Source organism: Haemaphysalis longicornis, unplaced genomic scaffold (assembly GCF_048455015.1).
Source record: "Haemaphysalis longicornis isolate Haplotype H1 unplaced genomic scaffold, Haemaphysalis longicornis Haplotype H1 scaffold_9, whole genome shotgun sequence".
Taxonomy (NCBI): domain Eukaryota; kingdom Metazoa; phylum Arthropoda; class Arachnida; order Ixodida; family Ixodidae; genus Haemaphysalis; species Haemaphysalis longicornis.
In genome coordinates this window covers 119235768-119259173 of record NW_027526460.1, presented here as the reverse complement: position 1 = coordinate 119259173, position 23406 = coordinate 119235768, and the positions used below count along the sequence as shown (strand labels likewise).

General features: G+C 45.0%; 1 long non-coding RNA gene across 3 annotated transcripts in view; it reads right to left on the bottom strand.

Annotated features, from left to right (window-relative positions):
- LOC144151396 (uncharacterized) overlaps positions 1-17271 on the bottom strand; it is an 85401-nt gene extending 68130 nt beyond the window's left edge. The window contains exons 1-2 of one of the 3 annotated variants that reach the window (XR_013318863.1): positions 17170-17271; positions 703-844 (exon numbers count right to left, since the gene is read on the bottom strand). This is a non-coding gene — a long non-coding RNA (uncharacterized LOC144151396). Of the gene's footprint in view, positions 1-702; positions 877-17169 lie in introns of all 3 variants that reach the window. The other 2 variants (XR_013318864.1, XR_013318865.1) reach the window with 2 other exon arrangements.
- Between the last annotated feature and the right edge of the window lie 6135 nt (positions 17272-23406).

The following is a 23406-nucleotide window of genomic DNA, read 5'->3' as shown; positions in this document are numbered from 1 at the left end:
TGCAATTAGTCTACACTGGGTCTCTAGCGAATTAACAGAATCATGTAATATCTGCAAAATGGAGATAAATGTATCCAAAATGTAACGCGCGACTTCCTCTACGCTGTTAAGTAGGCCTGCCAACCAGTATGTCAGCAGTATCAGTTAAATACAATGTTCTTGCATTTTTATGTATTGCATGGGCTTTTTTATGGGCTATCTGACCTGCCGCTCTCCCATTGAATGGATTACAATAAAGTACCTCTAAACCCAGATTTCTTATAAGCCGTTGTTTGCAAGCTAACAGCCATACCAAACTACATGCGCATAGTTTTCTGATTCAATCTGCATTAAAATGTGCGTCTGTTACATAGCATCCAGACAAGTCTGTTATTTTTAAGTCCCTAGAGGCCGTGCAGAACGATGCTGCAACATTCGTCGTGCGTTTATACCCATTTAATATAAGCATATTTCCTCCCAAACGATTCCTCGTCCTTGCTCACCTTGACCATGATCTGGACACACGGAGGAATTTTTTTGCGCTTATCATTTTTCACTCTCTTTATCATTCTCAATAATCGTTCATGCATTGCAATATTTTTCCGCCTCACCACATTTTCGCAAACAGAACATGCAAATAAAAAACCCCGATTTTTACTAGGTCTGTGAACTACGAAAAATTCTCCCTAGCTTAATCAATTCAGGAATGTACTGGCTACCCACCAATATTGTCTTCACTGACGTCGGGATCGGTGAGTGGCCACGTCCGGGCGCAGTGAACACAATGTTCAATGTGCAGGCATTCAATAATTTCTATTCCACTCCATTTATTTCCATTGCTGATCCATCTTCCTTTCAAGCCACACTGCAATCATTCATCAGCAAAAACGTCCGTGGCTAAATGTAATAAAATAAGTTGTTACTGCTAATTTGTGTCAGCTAAGCAATCGTGTCTTCTTAGAATGTTCAAAATATTGCAAAATCTTTCTGTTTACTAGGTCATTTTTATTTCCAGTGTACTCAGACGTTCTTCTGCAGTTATACCTTGCATGCACCACACTCTTCAAAGCGTGAGGGTTTCAGATAGTTGGTAATTCATGAGCTTCACTGCGCGAAAACACACCAGACATAACAATAAGAGGATCTACAAACAAGCGCTAACTTCCAGCCAATTTTAATAAAAACAAAACACGCACAGCTATAGAACCTGCCACAAAGTTGCGATAGAACGTATATTTATGTGTGTGTTGAGAAGAGGTGGCGGGTAAAAAGCACAAAAGCTAGAGCTCACCATACGTTGGGGCTTCCTGCACCCCGCGGCTGCCGTAGGGATCCAATGTTACTTATAAGAAAACTGTGACCTATGAGCATCGTTCATACCTGATGAGATAACTTTTCCCATAGGTAAGAATACGTTTTCTCACCCACTCAGCCTCCATCGTGTGTTCCCACCGGAATCTCCTGCCGAATGCAAGTTCTGTTTAGAATCCCGCATTCTTCCTCCTATCATATTAGAGTGCAAGCCAAACAGCAGTCTCGTCCTCGTCCATCCCCCCTTCTTATTCGTGATCTGTGGGAGAACCTTGTGACTACTAGCGATCTGGATGTAGACAGTTTTGGCCTCCAGAACGAAAGCTGCCCGCTCATCATGTGGCTTTCTGGAATAGGGAACCAGTCCCACTTCACCGACTGAATAAAACTTTTTTCACTCACTCACTCAATCACTCACTCCCTCCCTCCCTTCCTCGCTTAAGCGCACTCTGGGTGCAATTTGTTTAGCGAGAGTTGCAGTAAAACACGATTACCAGACGCTTCCCAATAGTACGACGCGCCTCCGGTTGGAGCCCATGCATTTACAGCAGGCTGGAGTACCTGATTGTGCACCACTTCACGATTAGCTAGCCAATTATGGCAACTAACAAATATATGAAGACGTGCTATACCCATTAGTATCATGAATATAATGGCCCAACCGGCCACGGACGGGTACTACCGCTTGTTCGTTATAATAATAAAATTGATTATTTCACGCGAAGAAATCCTTCAAACGACCACAAGGGTGTTGCAAACGCTTTGAGTTCACCAAAAAATTTTCCAATTTCAAAAGTTATGCCTTTTTCAAGGCAAAATCATCTAACGCCTTATTATGGGGAAATCAGTCGTTGTTTTGTGTGTAAATAACATCCACATCTGGAACGCAATAGGATTTGAACCCAGGTATCCAGTGCCTATACCCAATACTCTACCACTGCGGTTTTCTGATTGTTGACCTTGATGAAGCGACTTTTTATCTGCAATCCTCAATTATCTTCAGCTACAGTTTAGAAGAAATTCGTGAGCACGAGACGTAAGTTTAGTTAGATATAAATAAAGGAAACGTGTGGTCACGTGAGGACCACATGGTACGCAGCGGGGAGGAAGCAAAAGGTTAGAAGAGGCTCTGACGTCACGTATTGTCAGCCTGCTGCCGCCGTGTCGAGACGTGCATTAGGCGACTATCCTTGCAAGACTTTTTTCAATTTCTTGCTGCTGCTATTGTTCAAAGAGCATCTTGCAAATGAGCCGTACCCGACTTCAGGGCTGCTAAATTTCGTGCACACCAAAAGCTATGCCGGCACCCCGCAAAAAAAAACTTACTTTCCTCTCTGTGCTGTCCAGATGCTTGCTGCGCCCAGGCAAGAAGTCACAGCGCAGATAATCGCAAATTGCTTCGTCAAAGTCAAAATTGACTAGGTTGTTGAAGGTGAAGTATGCCAAAAAGAGCCTTCGAGCCTGTGTATGTGACTGAAGCGTGGGACGAACTACGCCCAAACGTGTGCCCCACTACGTAGAGCTTGGAGACACTTTGCATGCATTTGGAAACAGCTTGGCTACAGAAGAAATGTCGATCTTGAAATCTTTTAAAGCTTTCAAGATCGCGCTGATGTTACGGTTCGACAGAGATGGCTGCGACATTGGCGTCGTTACGTCGGCTTGCAGGACGGCGACGAAGCTTTTAGGAATTTAGTGTCCTTGGAGCGCCGTGTAATCTATTCGCTTGCACAGAACCGCCACAAGCGAACATCACGCTGTTATTTCTTTCTGTTAAATAAAGTTTTTGAGAGGCGGGATCGCCGCAATTCATTCCCTTGCATGTTGGTTTAGTCGTTGAGTGATTTGGCCCAGTATTAAGGTGAAAACTGCATCTAACGAAAACCTAGACTTCACAAGAAATTGAGAACTCTTGTCAACTTTGTTACATCCAAGTTTTACTGTAGAAGGTCCTCTATGCTAGCGAAGGGAGGCCTTCTCCCTGAAGTGCTCGGTGGAGCTCTGCTCTCAGCAGTACAAGAAAAATTCGTGTCGTTGTTGTCCTATTGTTTGTGGCCCATACCCACTGGAGGGATTGGCTGGAAATCTATCTATAACTTTGAGGGGCTAACGCGGCTACTTTACATATTTTGCACGACCATGAAATGGAAACAAATGTTATAGTACAGTGCTTGCCGTCAGACACTGAGCGTGCTGCCACCTGGGTATTCTATTCAAGCACAAGCGCAAGCCCGTATTCTATTCAAGCTGTGACATGTGGCTAGAAACAGGTCTATTGTTTGAAGCTCGCGTTGAAATTATGATTGTCCGTGACATAAATGTATTTTTTACATCGACAGCTATTGCCTAAGACTATTAACCGACAGTGTAAGTTTTTCACACCGAATTCGTACGAACCAAAGAGGGCGATTCATGGGCTCCAACTTGGCTTAACGAACATTTCGTCGTCAACTGGGCATTTTTATACTGGGTTCACTCTCCTTCATTCAGTGGAATGGAGCAGCTGGGGTTTATTGGCTTCGAACCGTTCCACTGAATAAACCAGTTAATCTACCTACGTAACTACGTGTGCCGGTCTGCTTACTGAAGCAATTTGCACCGTAAGAAGAAGAAACGAAAGCAAAGAATGCCACGGAAACGAGGTATTGCTCAAAAGAAGCTTGCCAAGTACTTCGCACCAAAGGCAAAAAACTAGAGCTAAAAAATGCATCTATACCATCTAACAGTAAAAAAGTTGTAGAAATAAACAACAAATAAATGTGGCCAGGCTCTCTCCTTCAAGCCCCGTAAGCGCAATTATTTTTTGGTATCGTTCGTTCTGTGCGCGGTCGACAAAGATGCAAGATTTCTGTAGCCTTTCTCCTTCAAATCAGTAACGTATGTCCGCTGTAATCCATAGTGGGTGGTATATAAGCTATCACGGTGGCACATTAGAATTTGCAATGCATCTAAACAGTCACAGTAACAATTAAAGGATCAAAGGAGGCGGCTCCCCCGCAGCCAACACGGTTTCTTCGAAGCAAATCTTCACTAATAATAGTCGATCCGAGTTTCGCCGTCGACACCAATTTGATCTCCATTTCACTGCAGCTGCGCGACCCCCATGGCAACGAATCATGTGACTCGCAGCTCCGAACGCCGCCGCCGCCACCGGCTTGCCGCATTCGGTCAACGCAGCTGGGTCTGCGTCTGACCTGGTGAGACGCCGCGCTCCTGGCTAAAAGGAGCGGCGGGCTCGCTTAGTCAGTGCGAGATTGGCAATGTATGAGAGCGAGGCTGAGCCTGTTTGGAATTGCGTAGAAGAGGAAGACGCAGCTCCTGGCACCTAGGGCATGGGTATCATCATCTATGTAACTGAGTCATCTCCATTAAAGAGACGTTAGATCAGGGGTCCTACGCCTCCGTTTCATGGCGGCTCAACCACAGCGAGGTGGTCGATCCGCAACAGGGCCGTCTTCTCCTAGCTTTGCGCCTGAGCGGAAGGCTTTGAGCCATATGCGACAAGCGGCGTCTGTCCACCCCGCTGATATCGCCCGGTGAACTGCTTCACTGGAAAGGGTTAGGAACGCAAAGCGCGCGAAGCCAGAGTCGAATAATGAGAACTGGCGAGCCCCCCCGTTCACAGAACGCCGGAACCAGGTTGAATCGGGCTTAAGAAAACGTTCGCGGTGAGCACCAGGACGCGGGTTCAATTTCCAGCCGCAGCGGCCGCTTTTCTATTGAAAGCGAAGAGAAAAACGCCCGTGCGTTCGAGATTTCGGAGAACTTTAAAAATCCCCAGGTGGTCAAAATTAATCCGGAGCTCTCCACTACGGCACCTTTTATCGCCTGCTCTGCGTCGGCGCGGTAACCCATACAAACAATGAAACAAAACTTCGGCTTCGCATATCCAGGGTAAGGTGTGCTACGCTGCTGCCATTTTTTCTAACGACATAGGTCTCTTTTGGCCTACTTAAGCGCGGGAACTTTGGACCGCATCTGTATCCGTCTGTCGCTCAATACAGCCGCACCGCCAAACGTTTTTCTTGGTGGTGCTACTGAGAATGAGACGATTACATAGGCTAAACGTGTCTAAAACTACAAAACCTGGTGGCATCGTTTACATTTGTAACCATTTTGAAGACAAAAAGCAAACATTATGCATATTCGAGGGAAACCATCCCTACATAAGTGATATTTGCATCCTTTGTTTACTAAAAATACGTGGATGCTGAATTCGCGCGATATCAAATACAAAATAAGCCTTGAAAAAAATGTTTTTGCCCAAAAATACAAAATGCACTCGACCGCGACAGTAGCCCTCGTGGTGGCATTCCAAGACATTCTCCAGTAGCCCAAGCGAGCCCAAGAACATGCACAGAAACTAGCGCCACAGAACTCGCAAGCATTGTGTGAGAAACTGAAGGGCACAGTCAGTACATCGCAAACATGGGCCCTAATCACAAGCATGGTGGACCCAACATGCATCAAGAGGTCTGCACATCACAACCTCCGCTTTCCCAGGGCAAGATCAGGAGCTTTTGGAGGCCCTCCAACGAAAACAAGGAACTTCAGAGCAGATAAAATTATCACATAACCCAGAGTACAAAGGAGCACCAAAAGACATATTAGACGGAGAAATCACACGAGAACAAGCGTTTGTTTTCATTTCATTATGTCACTCTGTAACCGCGTGTCAATGGCAAAAACTACTGCCGACATGCCCTGGTCATTGCTAAGTCAATAAAGAACACGCAATGAAAAGAATGAACCGGACACAACCCCGCAGGTACCTCTCAGAATAAAAAATGCCGACAATGGAAAACCACATGCACATCTGACAAATCAAAGTTTCAAGGAGACGCCAAAAACTCGCGCACAATTAGCAGCCGATGACGAGTACTTTGTGTAAAACGTAATACACTCCCCTCTGTTATGCATTTGGCCTGAGGGTATAATAAATAAATAAAATACATAAAAATATCAATAAACGAAAAAACGAAACAATTAAGTTAGATGTATGCACTCAAAGACAATCAGAACAATGTCCTCACAAATAGGGATAAAACAGAGTAGCCGAGGAGTTCTATAGAGATCTTAACAGTAGCCGTGACATCCAGGATAGTACCCAACGAAGACGTGTTTCAGAGGAAGCAAAAATCCCACGTGTTAAGACAGAAGTAAAAAAGGCTTTGAAAGAAATGCAAGGCCGCAAAGCACCTGGTGAGGATCAGGCCAAAGCAGGCATCGTGAAGGATTGTGAGAAAATTGTACTATAAAACGTGGCAAACCTGTATATGCAATGTCTAGTACCCACAGGTGTACCGCAATCATACAAGAAAGCGAATATCATCGTAATCCATAAGACAGGTTATATAAAGAATTTCAATTTAGAGGCCGATCAGCTAACTGTCAATCATCTACCAGGTACTTACCAAAAGTATCGCTAACAGCATTTCTGCCATCATACATTTCAGTCAACCTAATAAACCATAAGGGTTTCGTAAAGGCTATTCAACAGTAGACCATGTTTACACGATCAATCACGTCATAGAGAAATGCTTGGGGGTACTCAACCCAAATACGAAGCATTTCTAGATTGGGAGAAAGCCTTTGAATCGCAGGAAACTTCGGCTGTCATGCCGGCATTGCAGAATCCGGGTGTAGACGAGTATTACATAAGAATACTAGAGTACATCTACAATGGGTCCACAGCTACCATAGTCGTCTATAGGGACAGCCATTAAGTACCTATAAAGAAGGGCGTCCCACAAAGAGACACTCACTCGCCAATGTTATTCACAACATCATTACAAGAAGTATTCAGAGCATTTGATTGAGAACGGGTGGGGTAAGGGTTAATAGAGAATACCTCCGTAACCTCAGATTTGCTGATGACGTTGCATTGCTACATAACTCGGTGGACGAATCGCAAAGCATGCTTACCGCACTAGACAAGCAGAGCAGAAATGGGCCTCAACATTACTATGCAGAAAACAAAAGCAATGCTAAGTATCCTCGCGATAGCACCGCTGTTTGAGATAGCTGGCGAGGCAGTAGAAGTGGTAGGAAAATATATCTACTTCTTCCAAGTAGTGACCCGGCATCGCAACTATGAGGCTGAGTTAATTAGAAGGATAATGATTGGGTGGAGTGCATTCGGTAGGCATTCTCAGATAATGAATGTCAACCTCCAGTTGTCTCTGAAGAAGAAAGTGTATGACAGCTGCATCTTACCGGTGCTCACCTATCGGGTGGAAACTTGGAGGCTCGCTAAAAGGGTTCAGCCTAATTTGAGAACAACTCAGCAAGCATTCAAACGGAGGATGATAGGTGCAACATTAAGGGACAAGAAGACTGCGGAGTGCATCAGGGAACAAACGCATGTTAAGGACATATTAGTGTAAATTAGAAAGAAATGGGTGTAGGCAGGGCATGTAATGCGAAGACCAGATAACCGTTCGTCATTCAGGGTAACAGTGGATTCCTAGAGAACACAAGCGTGGCAGTGGGCGGCAGAAGGTTAGATGGGCAGATGAGATCAATAAGTCTGCGTGAATATATTGGTCGCATTTGGCGCATGAGTGGCATAATTGGAGACCTGTGGGACGGACCTTTGCCCTGCAGTGGGCGTAGACAGGCTGATGTTTATGATTATAGTAATGATGATCATGATCATACATCTTATTTTTTGTGCATATCTACACATAAATGTATTCCCGATTTGATTTATTTTCCCTCTCATACGTTGTCTTTTTGGATGGCTTATATTCATATACCCAAACTGTCACCCGAGAAGGCCCTGGGCGATTAGTTAGAACTTCAAATAAATAAATAAATAAATATCTTACAATGGGAGCGAATGGGATGGTTGATTCATGTTAAAAACATGAAAAACAGGCCCAATTAACCGAACGCAGGGGACGAGGTACTTACACACAGCGTTCACTAACTAGCAAGTTGTATTGCTTCCAAGCGCCATAAATACACATCTGCACAGTAATATAAAGCAAATGGAAAAAGAGGCAAATAACACAAATTTAACAAAAGCTCTTGCCAGACACAGCGGTGGCATTGGTTTCGGAAAAAGGTCCATTTATTAAGAACAAAGGACATTCTTTTTTCCGCAAGTAAATAAGCTTGGCTGTTAGTCAGCGCAGTGTGCGTCTGTGTGTCTCCTACTCTGCTTCCCGATAGCTCGAGGTGTGACCCACGTCTTTACTCAGTGGTATTACGCCCAGCAGCTTTGCTGGGTTTCCAATTATGGAAGACAAAACGACTGGTTTTTATACGATATTATTTAACTTTACTGCCTTATACCGGGTGATCAATGTTAAGTTGACAGGTTTTTTTTAAATTCGGGCTTAGATTGACGCGAAGACGATCTCTACGGTGTGGTTATGCACCCAGGGGGACACATAAATTGGAAGTAATTATTAATTTCGGAGGCTTAATTAACTAAAATTGAATAATTAGCTTTTAAGTGGCTACAGTAACCGGGCATTTTTGTATTGAAAAGTTAAACGCAATCATGTTTCTACGCAGTTACAATTGGCAGAATTCTTCCAGCGCATCCGTAGTCCGAGATATGAAACGGCGAAGTTCAATTCCCGTTCGCATATTATATATACGCATACAAGACAGCCTGCACCGGCGCAAAGCTCCTCCCTTCTGTGACGTGCTGGTTTGAACGGTGTTTAGTCCGACAAAGGGGTGGAGGCGCAGGAAAAAGTGATAACTGGCACCCATTATTTCTTAGCTGGCGTTAACGCAATCTGCAATACTCGGAACCGCTATCGAAACACAGAACAAAAGGGAGGAGCTATGCGCCGGTCTTGACTTCTAGCATGCGTAATCGTGCGAACGGCAATTAAACTTCGCCCTTTGATATCTCGGTCGACGGATGCGCAAGAAGGATTCTGCCAATTGAAACTGCGTAGAAACACGATTGCGATTAACTTTCCAATACAAACATGCCTGGTTACTGCAGCCACTCAAAAGATAATTAATCAATTTCAGTTAATTAGGCCACCTACATCAATCATTACCACCTAATTATGTGTCCCCCTGGGCGCATAACCTCACTGTAGAGGTGGTCTTCACGTAAATCTAAGCGCGTACTTTTAAAAAAACCTGTCGATTTAACTTTGATCACCCTGTACATGGCACTCATCGGTGCGGTGAGACTGTATCCTTAGCATTCATCTGTGTTGACATCAAAGAGAAGCTGATGGTTCTCCCTATTTCCTCCAGGGTCTGCTCTTTCGCCGTGGGATCGTGGCTAAGGTTGCAAGACTTTTGCAACAATTCTGGGTTATTCACAGCTTTGCAGCTGAAGAGAGTGTGGCATCTCATACTATTGTATAGGGAACTGGCGGCCGTTGTATGGCACCACTGTCGCTTCAGCGTACAGGGCCGCCCGTGGCGAACCGCTCGTCAGTTGAATGCCGGTGGCGGTCAGCACAGCGTGTTTGCGCGTTGCTTTCTGTCGTTCTGCTGCGGTGCGGCTTGCACAGCGTAGATAACCACAGGACGTTTTTCACAATGGTAAATCTTGAAAGTGAAGGCGACCTTTACGAGGCATGCCATGCGTGCGATTTACTCCCATACTCAGTAACTACACATAGCAGACGACGCTCAATGCGTCAAGCTCGAAGTCCAGCTGGAAGTGCAAGGCCGTTCCTTTGTGCACATTTTTCATGCCTGCATGGAGTTTGGCGTATCGAGGAATTTATTGCAGCTAAATGCTCCTACAAAGCCCGTTGTGTGCAGCCGATCCAGGAATGCTCCGGCGCTCCCCTTTGGCACTCGATGACAAAGCGGCGTCATGGACGAGCGAAAAAAAAAGTTGGGAGGTGCCTTTTAAAATTTACCCCTAAATATAAATTGTGATTTCCGACGCTCCGTAACTTCATTAACTGCCGTACAAAGGTGTTTAATTTCACAGAAATGCCATTACTACCGTCATTAGTGTTTAATTTCAAAGAATACGCTTACTACAGTCATCGAGAATAGTTTACAGAATAAATACCACATGATAGTAAAACGTTATTGGTTCTTGTGGAAATGCGTTGCTTGCGATGATTGCTGGCTAGCTGGTTAATGGTTTTTAAAAAACAATTCCTCCGTGGGTGAAAGACGAGAGACGGGAGGCTGCCAAAAGCCTGTCTTCATTTTCACAAATGACTGCTGCGATCGAGGTTTACAAGCTACCCCCTACGCTTGCAAAATCATGCAGTCCTCCGTGCGTCTAACGACGATGATGATTTCTATCAAGTCTTTCTCTTGTAGGTTTCTTTGGCTCACTTCTCGATTTAAACTTTGACTAGTTGAGCTTTGAATTTGACCACCACGTAGTTTTGTCTTTTTATCGCACCGTTTTGGACTTTGGCTCCCTCCAATTCGATTTCTCACGAAGAAACGCCGCCGTTAGACGGAAGACGGGATGATTTGGCTGTTTCATTTTGCACTTCGATGCACGCCTCTTGTGTCGGAGATGCGTCTGTGCTGGGGGACTTGGGCTGATGCCCTTCTATTTGAGGCAAAGAGTCGCCCGTGTTCGGTTTATTCACAAGGCATTACTCGATTTTTAGGTACTCAGCGAAGACTACTAAGCATTACAAACCACATTCTGACGTTAACACTGCCAAATTTGTGAATTATCTGCGCCAGCCTTTATTCCACGCAGCTGGTAAAATGGGAACAGGAGGGGGGATGCTTTGTAGATTTCGCTGTTGGGGTCCGGTTGAATAACTTTGGTCCTTGATCAAATGACCACTACAAACGTGGGAGTTCCGCTTCGGCTTCCAGGCTCCCACGTTGTCAGTGTCACTTACCCAAACCAAAGACACAACGCTCACGGTTGCAGAAGCAAAGTATGAACTACCGCGACGTTTCCACGGCCACAAGGTAATCGATATCGTACGCAAGTACCTTCTCCTTCAAAACACACGTACCGAGGTATCCCAGCGTTAAGGCTGACGTGGAAGCAGTAGTCATTGAAACCACTGAATATCATTTAAAGTGGTAGAACTGAATACAAATAATAGCAGTTTATTCGTACCCGGATCGGGTAGAGCCAAGCATAGATCGGTGGGGTGGTACAACGTTATATCGGGAGACTCACGTCATTGTAGCCCATACCCAACTTTAGAAGTATCCGACAAGTTTACGTAGCTTTTATTGCATTTAAAAACCCAACACATCTGTCTAGACTTCGTTTCACCACACATATCCGCTCACAACACTACCATTAAACATTGAAATCACCGAAGCAAGCACGGTGAAAACAATGGGAGGGTGCGTCGTCCAACGCACCGGCTCGTCTCACTAACGAGGGGAGCGCCGAGTGGTGGGGCTCCCAGTCCAGCTGCCCGGTCCCTATACTACATTAGAGTTGAGCGTAACTTCGCACATTTGTGCGCTCATTGCACATTTGGGAAGAATGCATTGAACAGCGCAGAACTTGGGCGCCACTCTATATAAGAATGATTACATCATTTCGAAGGTACCGGAAAGGCCAGCTGCCATTCCTGAGGTAGGGTTTCTGACCCAGCCATTCCGAATGTTAAACCTGTCTTGGACCTATCACCTAATGTTCTCAGCTACTGTGTGCTTAATGAACTTCCAAAGGTTCTGAGCGGCAAGCAATAATATTCCACATGCAGTTGGATCATGGAGCGTTCAAACGTACAAGTACGCTTCGCCAGCTTCATTCGACCATGACGGTTCTTTTTTGCACTCAAATTTTGATTGAAAAGAGGCACAACTGATGCTGTAAAACATTGTCATGGCTGGATTTACATGGCTTTTAAGGCGTTCTTTTAGTGCTGGTTCACCTAAATTTTATGTGCATTGTTACGGGGCAGATGCGAACTATTTGAACTCTAGGCATAAAAGCAATCTATTCTCAAATAATCAGTCGAATGCAAATAGACTAATGCCGAGGAATTCAGTGTGGCTTGTGCCAGGCTGCCTTTGGGCGACGTCTTCGTCTTCACTTAGACTTGCCTTGCGCGACCCACTGATGTGGCACGTACCCATACATGAAGTGTACGATCGATTGGCGACCAGATGATCCAGTGCATTGCCATGTGAAATGTCAAGAGTTCCGTGACATGACCCCTTCCGGCGGTGAAGCGCCGTCTCACACATTTATGATGAGGCTCACAGTACAGGTGGGGCCGTTTGGTAATACGGCTTGAGGCGGCTCACGTAGACGCGTTGAGCTGTTGGGTCCAGTGACGGTAACGAGGCATTGACGGGAGCAATTTCGTAGGTCACAGGTGTGACCATACGCTTGATCCGATAGGGGTCTTTGAAACGAGGCAGTAGTTTCTCGGAGAGCCCAATGCGGCGGCAAGGGGTGCCGACAAGAACCAAGGAGGCGGGCGTAAAGTGGGTGGTGCGATGTTGCTCGTCATAGCGGTATTTTTGAGAGGACTGGGAAGCCGAGAGATTGGCACGGGCAACCTGGCGGGCCACATCAGCGTGAGCGACAGCATCGCGAGCATATTCTGTAGCCAGAGGCGTCGCGTCAGGAAGTAGGGTATATAATGGAAGAGTGGGTTCACGGCCGTACGGAAGCAATAACGAAGAATAGCTGGTGGTGTCATGGCGGGATGAGTTATATGCAAACGTAACATACAGCAATGTAACATCCCAATCCAGATGGCCCGCGGAAACGTACATCGCGAGCATGTCGGTGATGGTCTTGTTCAGTCTTTCCGTCAAGCTATTAGACAGGGGGTGGTAGGCGATGGTTAGCTTGTGCATTTTGTGGCAAGAACGGAGGTGGTCGGCAACAACCCGAGACAGGAAGTACCAGCAATGGTAGGTAACGAGCTGGCGGGGAGCACGCTATTGTAGGATGACGTTGGGAAGCAACAAATCAGCAACGTCCGGGTCACAACTGGTTGGGAGAGCACGCGTAACAGGCTAATAGCTGATCCGGTAGCATAATTGGTCTCAGCAGCGATTCAGCGATTTTCCGAACGCGAGAGAGGAAAAGGGCCGAGCAGGTCCAAAGCAACGCAAAAGAAGTGTTGGGAAGGTATTGCTATCGGTTGAAGCAGTCCGGCAGACCACAAGGAAGGGGTTTCCCGGCGCTGACACAGGTCACACGCCGTTACGTAGCAGCGGACTCATCAGTGGAATCCTGGCCAATAAAAGCTCTTACGCACGCGGTTGTAAGATCCAGCGACCCCAAGGTGGCCAACAGTCGGCCTGTCTTGCAGCTGGTGGAAGATGTCAGGTCGGAAGTGTTCAGGAACAACGAGAAGCTCGTCAGGGACATCTGCGCGAAAGTTCCGGCGGAACAGCGCGCCTTTGCGGAGCAAAAACGCATTCAACACCAGAATGGCGAGTTGAGTTAGTTGGAGAAACTATTCCTTTCAAGGACCATTGCAGCAAATGCCGGCATCATGGTAGTTGTAGGCCGCTTTTCGGTTATACAAAGATTGTGTTCAGGCATGTGCGGCAGTTGACGAGGGTAGTAGCTGAAGCGTTCGAGATGACCCTGAGAGGGGATGATTGTGTCCGTCAGGCATCTGTTCCTTTACACGAGAAAGAGATTGCGTATCTAGGCAGCCCTTAGGTAGTACAGCCTGTGGTGGTTGATGATGTAGGTGGTTGGTTTTGTTTTTGTGGGTTTTTATTGTTTGTGGTTTATGGGTTGTTCTAATCTGATTATTGGAGACGCAAGCGTGGTGGTCTGATGACTGGGAGGGTATATGTTCATTGTCTTTTCTGATTAAACTTTAGTTGTGAGTAGCGCTTGTCCTGTGTTCTGTTTCTTCATCTGCCGTCACGTTTTATCAGTGTTGCGCTTTCTGATGGTTTCAAAACGCGTTCATTGCAGGGTCTGATGGCACGGTGGTGAGACGTGCAATGATCGACTGCAATGATTGGTCGTTGCGGTGGTGGTCGGCGATGTTGGGAAAGTCAGCTCATGCAAGGACACAAGAATCAAGGCCGTTGTCAGCTGTATCAGGTGGGTCGACCGGTTGATGGGACATGCAGCCGGCCAACCTGTGGAGCGTGCTAGACGTTTAAGCCACGGAGTAGTCAAACTACTTAAGGCGTAAAGCCCAGCGACCAAGACGACCTGTGGGATCTTTCAAGGAAGAAAGCCAGCGTAGGGTATAGTGGTGAATTACCGGAGAGGACTTCCGTATGAATATGGGCGCCATTTTTTCACGGCCCATACAAGAGCTAGGCATTCGCACTCGGTGATTGGGCATTTCCGCTCGGAAGCTGACAAAAGGCGACAGGCATACGCTACCACTGGTTCGAGACCGGCGTGCTTCTGAACCAGTACAGCCCCTATGCCGTGGCCACTCTCGTGCGTGGGAATTGCGTTCGGAGCGGAAGCGTCAAAGTGCGCCAGAATAGGCGGATCAGTGAGATGGTCTACGAGAGTTGAAAAAGCGGAAGCCTCTTTCCCCAGGAAAACGAGTTATCGTGCTTAAGAAAATCCGTGAGGGGCCTGGCAATTTCAGCGAAGTTTTTGACGAAGCATCGAAAGTAGTAGCAAAGTCCTACAGAGCTTTGAACGTCTTTCACCGATGCAGGAACAAAGAAGTCTTTTGCGGCCCATATTTGTTTTGGATCAGGTTGGAATAAGGTGGCCTCGAGGAGGTGCCCAATTATCTTTATTTGACTGCAACCGAAGTGGCACTTTAACCAATTTAGCTGAAGTCCAGCTCTGTGAAAAACTGCCAGGATAACGGATAGGCGATGCAGGTGTGTCTCAAACGTGGGAAAAAAGACTACAACGTCATCCAGATAGCATAAGCATGTCTTCCATTTAACTACACGGAGAAGAAAGTCATGGAGGGAGACCCTGCATTGAATGCGAAGGTGGCTGGCGCATTGCAGAGACCTAACGGCAGTACCTTTAATTGGTACAGTCCGCCTGGTGTTACAAAAGCGGTCTCTTCGCGGTCCATGGCGTCGACTGCAATTTGCCAGTATCGTGATCTTAGGTCAATGAACGAGATATACGACGCACCATGCAGGCAATCGAGGGCGTCGTCAATGCGAGGAAGGGGATAAACGTCCTGTTTGGTTATGTTGTTTAAATGTCTGTAATCAAATAGAATCACCATGAGTCATCTTTCATTATGACCACCACGACTGGTGAAGCCCATGCACTAGATGATGGCTCAATAAAATCTTTTCGCAACATCTTCTCTAATTCCTGCTGAATGATGGTGCGTTCGGCGTGAGAGACATGAGATAGACGTCGGTGGATGCAGGTAGCATCACCAGTGATAATGAGATGTGCCACACGGGGAGTCTGGCTCAAAGGACGGTTGTCCAAGTCGAAAAGGCCCTTATGGGATGCTAGAAGACAGCGGCGCTGATGGCCTTCGGGGGTGACAATCTGCCGAAACATTGTCTCGAAATGGCCACCCTTGTATGGCACATTTTCAAGAAACAAAGAACAAAAGAACGTTCCCATAGCAGGAGATGTTTCCACTGTTTTCGTTTCTAATAAAGAATTCGTCGTACCATACGCGGCTAAATTAAATACGAAATGAGTCTATATATGCCTACATTGGTGTTTCTGACGCATATAGAGGCCTAAATGACTGTTTCCAGTTGTTATAATATACGCCTAAAATCGGGCTGTAAGTTCGCGTCTCTTTTGATCATTGAGCTAGCGTCACACCTACTATGTGATATTTCACCTGCCATCACACCAACCATTCATCAGACCCGCTGAGATAACACTTCTCATAGGTCTGCACGCACTATCTAGACAAAGTTTATACCGGGATAGTTTCATTAAAACATGAGTTCCAGACGTTCGGCATAACCAAACGCCTCCGGTACAAACCGCAGACGGGGGTTCCCAAATGTACAAAACTCCATGGTGAATATATGACAAGTAGGAAAACTCAACACGTGTTATACCCATTAGTGTCAGTAGAGTGGTCCACGCGGGCACCGCCGGATACTACAGCCATTTACCTATACCTGCCTAAACACTCTTACAGATCTCTACCGCATCTTGTTTATTACAAATGCTTCCTTAAATAATGTGCGGGTCGTTCACTGGTATTCTCTTCGCTCATGAACCCAAAAACTGCGGAAGAGGTAGCTACTAGCTTAAATCCGTGTGCTAAGGAACGGGTGCAAACCTTAAAAATGATATATTTTGATGACGGCGAACTCAGAAATAGCTTGAGAATTGTCGGCGGTGCTCCCACAATCGAAGTCGAATTCTTAGCCGCGATGGTTCTTTTAAAAATTCTAAGCTCTCGTTTTGTGCTGTTACCCAAACACACATTTCATTGAGGTTTCCCTACAAGAATGATGTTTAACTGATCTTGTTACGTAATAAATGCCTCCATATCAACCTTGTAAATGGTGGTTCATTCTTATCGAGCTCCAACGTTCTGCTAACGTGGTTAAGCAAAGTACTGGAGTAGAAGACAAGAGTAAAACAAATATCGGTCGTATCAAAAACACGCACAACTTGACTAAGTAAACTAACAACCGGTGAATCATAGTGCTGTTTAGGTGATTAAACCAATATGTAGATCCCCCTCTTAAGCAACTGTCTCAAGGCTCTAGCTCTTTTTCCTTTAAATCTTGCACTAACTCAGAAGCAACACAAGCGTCGCTGTACCTTAAAAAGTGTATTTGAACGTAGGCTGTTTTAGTGGCATAACCGGGAACCTAGTGGTTCCCGGTTGTGTAATGAAATACGTGAACTTCCTAACAGCCACACCTTGCCTGGTCAGCACAAGCCCCCAGTCGACCAGCCTACGTCCACACGTACTGCACTCTTGATAAAATATTAATCCCAAATCAAAATCTACCACCATAATCATGGTGCAGAGAGGTTACAGTGCATAAGAATGGCGAGCCTGAAAGCAAAGCTCCACTCACCTAAGTATATTGAACCACAGCGCCAAAAAAGTCTTCCGCATAAGAATAACGATGGAAAACCGATGTCTAACCTGTGAAAAGGCGACTTGCACAGAGACGGCTTAAGTACGCTGTCAACCAACAATGCACAATGCATCAACCGCACGGCGCAAACGAATAATAGTTTGAATTGCTTGAATAAAAAACTCTTCCAAAACTTGTTTGAATAAGAGCATTGGCTTTGATGTATCATAAAATGCCGAAAAGGTTTTATGTCGCGTGTCTTTCGCCGTTATTTTTCAGTTCTCTCCTACAGTTTTATACGTCTTTTATCCAGGGAACGTTGCTCAAATATTTTACAAGGACCATCTACCCCTCTTTTCATGAGTTTATTTTGTCGCCTACTTTATTGTTTCTATTTTTCTCAATTGCGCAGTCAAAGTAGATAGGGCACTAAATTTTAGTACAAAAAAATGACCTTCTGCTTCTAGGCAGTGTGGCTAAGTAGAATTGGTAGAGTTCGAGATTTCGGGCTTGCTTGTGTTTTGTAGGCTTTTCCGCTTTCTTCGCATGGCGTAGCTAACCACTCCAGCACGTGTGTAGTAATCAGAAGGCATGCTGAAGGCTACACTCGGCCGAAGAATTATACACAATTTTGTTATTCCGAAAATACTAATTGCAAAATCTAGAAATCAGAAGCCTCGTTTCTGACTGGCTTTCAAAATAAATTGTGCGACGCGCGTGTGGGATAAAATCATAAGAATTTGCCTCACTACGATTTCAGAATTTGTTCGATGTCCTTTTAACTTTTTTAATGATTCATTTATACTAAATATTTACAGTAATATAAGTTGATACACTAACTCAAACCACATTTTTACCCTCCGCACTAATGAACCTATCAACGTACTGCAAAAACCTAATCGAAAGTTCACATCTTGCTCAGTGTGTGTTGTTAGTGTGTGTATGTTTCTGTAAATCAGGAAGGAGTGCTGGTGGCACTGCTGGATGTTGATTCAAAGAAATTGCGAGGAACTGACCATGTACCTAATGCCTTTCTAGTACTATTGGCCGAATGGTGCTCCCATTCCATTACTTGACTATTAGTTTCTTCTGGTAATAGTCCAGAAGAAACTGACGGCGTAGATTCTTATACTTTGCAGTGTAGCCTGTCGCCATCCATAATGTTTGCACCTACATCACCGTGTGAAATATTTAAAATAATCCAGGATTTATGTAACCAGGCGGCAGCAGGATACGATGAAGTGAAAGCCCTACCCCTCAAGTATACTGCACATATTATGAGTTCAATATTAACGCACATAATAAACAAGATGTTCGAAACAGGGCACTTCCCAGACGAACTGAAAATTGCTAGAGTCACCCCTGTCTACAAGGGAGGTGGTGAAACAGAAATCAACAACTATCGACCTATCTCAGTTCTACCTATGTTTTCTAAAATATTTGAAAGGGTCATCAATGACAGGCTGACTAACTTCTTCAAAAAGCACCAAATTATCAACAACGCTCAATATGGTTTCCAAAAAAATAAGGGTACTGAAATGGCACTAGTTCATATTAAAGAAAAAATAGTCGAAAACATCGAAAAGAAATTACTAACACTGGGATTATTCTTAGACCTTAGGAAGGCTTTCGACACTATCCAGCATAAAATTCTCTTAAAGAAACTTGAGTGCTACGGTGTGCGCGGAGTAGCACTAAGCGTAATGAAAAGTTACCTTGCTGACAGAACCCAGTATGTATGTGTGGGTAACATATTTTCTACTAAAATGAAAATAACCAGTGGCCTTCCGCAGGGCTCCATTCTGGGACCGCTCCTGTTTCTTATATATATAAACGACATAACCACGATACCTGGCTCAACCGACATGATCATGTACGCTGATGACACAAATATATTTTTTTCAGGGACAACAAAAAAGTGTCTAGAACAAGCTGCAAATTCCTACCTCATGAAGCTTTCTAACTGGCTCCATAACAATCAATTAAGTCTAAATACAAGTAAAACAAAGTATATTATATTCAAACCAATAAATAAAAGAGATCCCTACAACATCCGTATAACCTACAATGGTACCACACTAGACCGAGTTGTTGAACAGAAATTCTTAGGGGTCTGGTTTGCGGAAGACCTTACATGGACTGCGCATGTTAATAGCCTTAGATCCGACTTATCACGTGTTACCGGGCAAATTTATCAAATACACACACTGATACCCAACTGGCTGAAACAGACATTATATTACTCCCTTTTCTATTCTAGGCTAAGCTACGGAATCCTGGTATGGGGCACCACAACCGCGTATAACTACAATAAGGTTATTATTCTGCAAAAGAAAATTCTGCGAATGTGCGAAAATTTCAAAGGTGATAGGCGCGATCTAAGAACGCGCCCACTCTTCATTAAATACAACATGCTGAAAGCCGACCAAGTTTATTATTTTAAGCTTCTACAGTGGATTTACAGGAGCGGGATATATAAATTACCAACTGAAAGTGCAGGCGAATATAATATCCGGAATCCAAAACGGAGGCCATTGCCTATAAGGACGAATTACGGCCAGCAGACTATTGATTTTCAGTCAACAAAAGTGCTAAATATGCAAGAACTGAGCATGAATTTTTCCGACGTCCCATCCACCTTTAAAAAGAAGTGCAGGACGCTTTTAGTAAACACAAATGTTTCTGTGATAACTCGGTAACCTGTATCTCTATGCAATGTACTTGTGGTGTTTTATGGACTAGAAAAAGGGGATAGAAACAACTTTGAAAGGCTTTGATGTCTGCCAAAATCCATCGCCCTGAATGAACCTCAGTACAAATTTTATCTTTTCGGTTGTTTGTGTTTATCAATATGGCTTACATTTTCGTATTTGCTTTTGTTTTTGTTACTTGTACGCTAATGAAAATTTCGGCGTGAGGGTAAGGCTGGTAATGTATACACTGATAAATGCTCATGTTCATGTTTCTGTTACTTTGTTGAAAGTGATAAGTGCACTGTTTCAATGTTTTCCTTTCTGCATTATGCTCCGAGTGACTCTGATAGAACTGTTTTAATGTATTCATTATTGTATTGATGTGAATTGATGTACTAACGTAGAAAGGGGGCCGGGACCCCGTCAGGCGGTTTTCGCCTTTAGCCCTGGTCTCCTGTTATACATGTACACTATTAAAGAAAGAATATACAATAGGTCGCTGTCGCAATTAAAGCTTCCTGAAGACTGGAAATCTTCAAAAGTTGTCCCTGTGCCAAAAACTAACACCAATAACATTCCATCTTACAGACTAATAATTCTCGAGCACGTAATTCTTAAAATTTTATCACAATTCTTCGAAGAACATAAAGTCATAATTTCTTGCCAGCACGATTTCGGGAAGGGTTATCTACAACAACGCAGCTATTTGAAACTATCCATGAACTCGGCGCTGTTTTAGATAGGCGAGGCATAGTGATATATTTTTTGTTGACTTCGAGAAAGCTTTTGACCGCGTGTCGAATTCTAAATTACTGTTAAAGCTTCAGTCAGATCTGAAGAACGACGTTATACTTGGTTCAATTGAGGCCTATTGTCCTTCTAGGTGCCAAGCGTCGTTATTTATTTTGATTATTCAAGCCCACGTGTAGTTCGTTCCGGTATACCGCAAGGGTCCATACTTGGCCCTCTTTTCTTCTTAATTTATGTAAAAGATATCACGAATGTCAAACCGATAAAAATGAAATGGGATGCCGAGGAATGCGTGCTTTATGAGAAGGTACAAAATTCTGCTGACCGAGCTCTTCTAAATTCGACGCTAGACAAGCTTTACTCATGGTGCGAACCTGGCCTATGAAGGTTAGGGTGAACAAAACGGTATCTATGAGCATAACGCGAAAGCGGGAACCCTTAATGTCTTCTTATTGTATCGACGGTCACGCTTTATCATCCGTAAATAGCAACGAATACTAAGGAGTAATATTTTCCTGAGTTTTGCGATGGAACGATCATGTCCCGTACATAAAAAATACAAAGCCATGCGCACCTTCCGGTATAACAGAAGGACATTGAAAACGGCTACGAAGCTATTACTATCTTACAAAACCTATGTCTGACCAAAATTAGAATATGCTATCTCGGAGAACGATGCAAGATGGGGTGCCGCGTACCCGGGCAGAAAGTCGAACTTATATGGACACCGGCTCACTCAGGGCTGGAGGGCAACGAGCTCGCCCACAAGCTTACTCGAGAACTTGAACACCGGGCAGACGAGCACGAGCCGCAGGCCATAATGACTTACAAGGACATCACCAACCACTACAGGGGAGGCAGACGACGGTACCCTGACCCGCACAAGTCGCTCAGCAGAGCACAGCAAACGATCTATCGCCAAATACAAGCAGGATCCTTCCCGCACCCTTATCTCCAAAGCAGAATGTACCCCGAGATATACGAGAAAGAATGTAGATTCTGCGGGCAATTGGGCACTCTCCGGCACGTCATCGGAAAGTGCGATTTCGCCGAGGCAATCCCCCACCCCTTACCCAACCCTCTACCACCTTTCCCACACCCCTTAACGACCGATGGGAGACCTTGCTAACCAGCCCCGCCTTGGAAGACCAGCTCGTCCTGATCTCCAGGGGCCAGGCAGCAGCGGAAGCATATGGGTCCAGTGAAGAGGGAACCACCCCATCCGGCACGTAGTCGCCACAATTTTGTGTGGCTAAATAAAGTTGTTCTCTCTCTCTCTCTCTCTCTCTCTCTCTCTCTCTCTCTCTCTCTCTCTCTCTCTCTCTCTCTCTCTCTCTCTCTCTCTCTCTCCCGACAGCCGGTCGCTCGTTCATTGTTCTTGTTCCACGTCTTATGGCGCATACCCACGTGGGGGATTGGGCAGCAATCGACGAAGGAGGGGGCTAATTCGCACGCTCAAAACTTAAAAGTAGATACCTATCCGTTGGCATCCAGTAACAGCACGAGATTAGAAGGAATAATTGGCTAAAAATGGAAAGTTTCGGTTGAATGTGAGAAAACATATCCTTAATAATAAAGGCTAACAGGGCAGACGCCTGGTCTCGGACACATATGCATGAATGGCTGAAGCCACCCCTCTGTGACAATATCACAGTGATGTGGTCCCTAGCGACAGTAGTACGGGCATAGAGATGGGAAGTCGAATTCCTTGCAATGGCCAGATAAGGTGACGTTGTCTGATCATTGAAAAACCGTGGCAATGTGATGAGAAGGGATCTAGTGTCTCAAGTTCACCGCAAATGGCACATAGGGCGCATGAGTCGAGAACAGACCTGTGCATATAGAAGTTCAGCTGGGGAACCCTACATTTGAAGGTGGTTAATGTGACCTCGTATTGACGAGATTCACACAAACGGGGATTCCAATTATGTTTTAAATGGGCGTGCTCTTCAAAATTAATTATGGCCCCTTTCTGCATACTCACTAGGCGCTGATATCTACGGGACTCTGCTCCTACTACACTAGCCAGAACAGGGCAAAGATCAACCGAAGGGACATCGAAAGACGATCGCGCCAAGGAATCAGCCTCTTAATTAAGGATTAAACCTTTGTGCCCAGATGTGCCCAGAAACCCAAATTAGGCAGATGTCCCGCAAATGGGAAGGCAACAGAGACTTGAATGCACGGATCAGGGGGGAATTTGTAGACGATGCGAAAGCGGAGCAGACCGATAGAGAGTCAGTAATTATAACTATATTCAAGTGCTGGGGAGGAACTTTTTTTAAAGCCAGTACTACCGCTAGGAATTCGGCTTGAAATATTGGAGTGAAGTCTGGTACCCGCATCGAGATTGCCCAGTTAAGCTGTGGACTAAAAATGGCCACACCTGCCCTCTCCTCACGTTGCATACGTCAGTTGCCACAATTACGTAACCATTCAATCTTGCCAAGTGGTCGTTGAGGATTCCTGTCAGCACGCTTTATGAAAGCATTTTGGCGTTACTGGTAAAATATAATGAAAAGTTAAAGGCGCTGGAGGACCTCACAGGGCATTTGCATTACTGTCGGAATGTTTATTTTCAATGGCGAAAGTAATGCCTGGGCGTAAACACACTGAGGACGAATGTGCCGAAGCCACCAAGAGTTGAAAAACAGTTTACAACGAGCTACCAGCAACGAAAGAAATCGGCTTTGTGAGATTCAAACATCCTCATATTAGTAAGCACAGTTAAGAGTTGAAACCTCGACTCTTGACACGGCATGGGTGCCTCCAGATACAAGATGTTATTGGC